Source organism: Scyliorhinus canicula, chromosome 31 (genome assembly GCF_902713615.1).
Source record: "Scyliorhinus canicula chromosome 31, sScyCan1.1, whole genome shotgun sequence".
NCBI classification, from domain to species: Eukaryota; Metazoa; Chordata; class Chondrichthyes; order Carcharhiniformes; family Scyliorhinidae; genus Scyliorhinus; species Scyliorhinus canicula.
This window is the reverse complement of record NC_052176.1, coordinates 651,866-656,544: the sequence shown is the minus strand read 5'-3', so window position 1 is coordinate 656,544 and position 4,679 is coordinate 651,866. Positions and strand designations below refer to the sequence as shown.

At 54.9% G+C, this 4,679-nt stretch overlaps 1 long non-coding RNA gene across 1 annotated transcript in view; it reads left to right on the top strand.

Annotated features, from left to right (window-relative positions):
* The first annotated feature begins 2,943 nt into the window (after positions 1-2,943).
* Positions 2,944-4,679, top strand: part of LOC119958945 — a 10,595-nt gene continuing 8,859 nt past the window's right edge. Inside the window, exon 1 of the long non-coding RNA XR_005459112.1 lies at positions 2,944-3,235. This is a non-coding gene — a long non-coding RNA (uncharacterized LOC119958945). The remainder of the gene's footprint in view (positions 3,236-4,679) is intronic.

Sequence of the window (4,679 nt, the reverse complement as noted above, 5' to 3'; positions counted from 1 at the left end):
CCTGTGCTAAACCAGCCCCTGGACCTAGGGCGGCAAGGTGGAACAGCGGTTAGCACTGTTGCTTCACAGCTCCAGGGACCCGGCTTCGACTCCCGGCTTGGCTCACTGTCTGTGCGGAGTCTGCGCGTTCTCCCCGTGTCTGCGTGGGTTTCCTCCGGGGGCTCCGGCTTCCTCCCACAAGTCCTGAAAGACATGCTTGTTGGGTGAATTGGACATTCTGAATTCTCCCTCTGTGTACCCGAACAGGCGCCGGAATGTGGCGACTAGGGGCTTTTCACAGTAACTCCATTGCCGTGTTAATGTCAGCCTACTTGTGAGAATAAATATGATAGATTATTATTAAATTATTATAATGTAAGCCTACTTGTGACAATAATAAAGATTATTATCGCTCGAAGGTGGTTCGTGAAGCTGGATGTCAGTCTGTGGTTTTGCCCAATATCTCAGCTGCCGAGTTTGCCCCTGTTTCAAAAATAAATTCCAAAAAAAAAAACACAGTGGATCTTGAAGTTAACACGCTGCCTCAGACCTGTGTAGCAAGGCCGCTTTTTTAAAGCGTGCGTCTTGCCACACAGGAAACTGGAGGTTGTGATGTGTGAGGCTTTGACTGGTCTGTGTGGAGTATGCAGTTTGTGTGTGGGCTGAGGCTCACACTGGAACCTCTCAACGTTCAGTTTTAACCTCTTGGCTTGCTCGGGGTTAATGGAATAAAGGACCTATTTTTTTTTTAATGTGTACTTATGGAGGCGGAATGGGTGGGGTTCGGGCACAAATCATCAGGGGTTTCAGCACCTCCTCAGCAGGGGCTGTGCATGGCTGTTTGCGCTCAATCTTATCAACTCGATGCGTGGAAAGGGTTAAGGACACATTTATTGAGGAGTTCCGCCCAGATTAAAACAGGGTTTCCTGATCAAGGTCAGCAAGGGCCTTTGTTACTCTCGTGTCGAGGTTTTTTAAAAAAAAAAAAATCCCCCCCCCCCCCCTCACAAACGTGTCTGGCACGTTTGCACTAGAGACTATTCAGACGAAAGGGTGGGGCGGGGGGGGGGGGGGGGGGGGGGGGGACACAAACACACTTGTTAATAACGTTAACCTCCGTGTGTGAAAACTTTAAAAACCCTGTTCCATAAACAGGAGCCAATCACCGACTACGAAGCAGGTTTGATTGCTACCCCCCCCCACCCCCCCTTCCTGGGCGTACGGTTTCCAGCAACTTGGTACATACATGGGGGGGGGGGGGGCTCGCAATCACAACCCCACCCAGATTACGCAACCTTTCCTCTGACGATTCCTCTTCCGCCCCCTCAAGGCCCTGGGGCTCTGAAGTCGATTGTTCCACCACTCGCCAGCGTGCCTTTAAAAATAAGATGCCATTTTAAAACCGACTCAGTCACCGGCACTAAATCGCTGTGAGCATCGCCGGCGAAATCAGCATTCAGTCCCCATCCCTAATGTGCCCCCTGGACGTTGACGGTTAGCTGCCACCTTGCTGTCTGTGTGGCGAGGTGGTTGGCGCTGCTAACTGTCTTGCTGGGCTGTTCGGCGCACTCCGCCACATTGCTGTGGGTCTGAAGTCTCACATGGGTCTGAAGCACATTAATGTACCAGCTGGGCGGCACGGCAGCACAGCGGTTAGCACTGTTGCTTCACAGCGCCGGGGTCCCCAGCTTCGATTCCCCGGCTTGGGTCACTGTCTGTGCGGAGTCTGCACGTTCTCCCCGTGTCTGCGTGGGTTTCCTCCGGGGGCTCCGGTTTCCTCCCACAAGTCCCGAAAGACGCGCTTGTTGGGTGAATTGGACATTCTGAATTCTCCCTCTGTGTACCCGAACAGGCGCCGGAATGTGGCGACTAGGGGCTTTTCCCAGTAACTTCATTGCAGTGTTAATGTAAGCCTACTTGTGACACCAATAAAGATTATTAATTGTTATCTGTTTTTATGTCAATCTTGTAGTTTCATTGCGGCCATTACTGATGCTAGCTTTTTAATTCCAGATTGATTTAATCAGCTGAGTTTACATTCTGTCTTTTTAGAAAGGCTTTTTCCAATTAAGGGGCAATTTAGCGCCGGCCAATCCATCTACCCTGCACATCTTTTTGGGTTGTGGAGGTGAGACCCACGCAAACGCGGGGAGAATGTGCAAACTCCACACGGTCAGTGACCCGGATTGAACCCGGGTCCTCGGCGCCGTGAGGCAGCAGTGCTAACCACTGCGCCACCGTCCGGTCCAGAGTTTCCATTCTCCAGCTGCCACGGTGGGATTTGGAGTGGTGTCGCCAGATCACTCGTCCGCCACCATAACCACAATGTTAACCTACCCGTAAGCAGCAATGCTTCCTTGCAGTTGTTTGTGTTCGTAAGTCCGATTGGGAAGGGCGAAGGAATGTCAGAACGGGCCGGTCCAGTCCCAGTATGGGTAGTTATTTTACCACGCTGCGTTTACCGACTGGGCTGAGATGGTGTCGATGGACCCTCGTCTCCGGAATGCGGCTTGATTCCACGACCTCTGACTCCAAGTGGAGAGGGCGTGAGAGCTCCGACCCATTAAGCAATGGTTCTCACGAGCAGTGGATGGGGGATCATAGATTATTATAGAATTTACAGTGCAGAAGGAGGCCATTCGGCCCATCGAGTCTGCACCGGCTCCTGGAAAGAGCGCCCTACCCAAGGTCAACACCTCCACCCTATCCCCATAACCCAGTAACCCCACCCAACACTAAGGGCAATTTTGGTCACTAAGGGCAATTTATCATGGCCAATCCACCTAACCTGCACATCTTTGGACTGTGGGAGGAAACCAGAGCACCCGGAGGAAACCCACGCAGACACGGGGAGGACGTGCAGACTCCGCACAGACAGTGACCCAGCGGGGAATCGAACCTGGGACCCTGGAGCTGTGAAGCAACAGTGCTGCCCATGAAGTCGGGGACCTGTCTGTAGATGGGCCTGCAACATGCCACACTACATTGTGTTTCACAACATCACTAGGTCGGACAGTGTTGAGAACGTGTCAAGTTGTAAAAGTGCCCCAAGCCTCTCTCCGTCCTACAACTGTGATCAACGTGCGATCTGCACCCAAACTGAGATATTCCTGACAGTGTGTGTCTACTCCTGAGTGCAAATTATTCACTCCATCCAAAACAACGGGGCGAACCTGTCGAACCTGCAAAGCTGGAAAGGAAGGTGTAATGCTTTTGACAAGGACGATATCGGAACAGAATGGTATATAGCTATCAGGTAAAACTGGACAGACTCTGGCTCTTTCCCCAGTGCAGGTAGCTGGATAGAAAAATGTAAAATAATCAATAGCTTCCATAGAGCAGGTAGAACATACAGTGCTGAAGATTCGGCCAATCGAGTCTGCACCGACCCACTTAAGCCCTCAATCCCACCCTATCCCCGTAACCCAATAACCCCTCTTAACCTTTTTGGCCACGAAGGGCAATTTATCACGGGCCAATCCACCCTAACCTGCACGTCTGTGGACTGTGGGAGGAAACCGGAGGAAACCCACGCAGACACGGGGAGAACGTGCAGACTCCACACAGACAGTGACCCGACGGGGAAATCGATGTGGAGAAGATGTTTGTCATTTGTGGAGAGACCAAAACTGGGGTGCCCTCGATATAAGAAGGTCACTAATAAACCCAACAAGGAATTTGGGAGAACGTTTGTTACCCAGAGAGCGAGGAGGAATGTGGGACTCGCTCCCCACGGGGAGTGGGGAGAATGTGGGACTCGCTCCCACGGGGAGTGGGGGAGAATGTGGGACTCGCTCCCCACGGGGAGTGGGGAGAATGTGGGACTCGCTCCCACGGGGAGTGGGGGAGAATGTGGGACTCGCTCCCCACGGGGAGTGGGGAGAATGTGGGACTCGCTCCCACGGGGAGTGGGGGAGAATGTGGGACTCGCTCCCACGGGGAGGGGGGGAGAATGTGGGACTCGCTCCCCACGGGGAGTGGGGAGAATGTGGGACTTGCTCCCACGGGGAGTGGGGAGAATGTGGGACTCTCTCCCACGGGGAGTGGGGAGTGGGACTCGCTCCCCACGGGGAGTGGGGAGAATGTGGGACTCGCTCCCCACGGGGAGTGGGGAGAATGTGGGACTTGCTCCCACGGGGAGTGGGGACAATGTGGGACTCGCTCCCCACGGGGAGTGGGGAGAATGTGGGACTCGCTCCCCACGGGGAGTGGGGAGAATGTGGGACTGGCTCCCACGGGGAGTGGGGGAGAATGTGGGACTCGCTCCCTCGGGGAGTGGGGAGAATGTGGGACTCGCTCCCACGGGGAGTGGGGAGAATGTGGGACTCGCTCCCACGGGTAGTGGGGGAGAATGTGGAACTCGCTCCCACGGGGAGTGGGGAGAATGTGGGACTCGCTCCCACGGGGAGTGGGGAGAATGTGGGACTCGCTCCCCACGGGGAGTGGGGAGAATGTGGGACTCGCTCCCCACGGGGAGTGGGGAGAATGTGGGACTCGTTCCCCACGGGGGGTGGGGAGAATGTGGGACTCGCTCCCACGGGGAGTGGGGGAGAATGTGGGACTCGCTCCCACGGGGAGTGGGGAGAATGTGGGACTCGCTCCCCATGGGGAGTGGGGAGAATGTGGGACTCGCTCCCCATGGGGAGTGGGGGAGAATGTGGGACTCGCTCCCACGGGGAGTGGGGAGAATGTGGGACTCG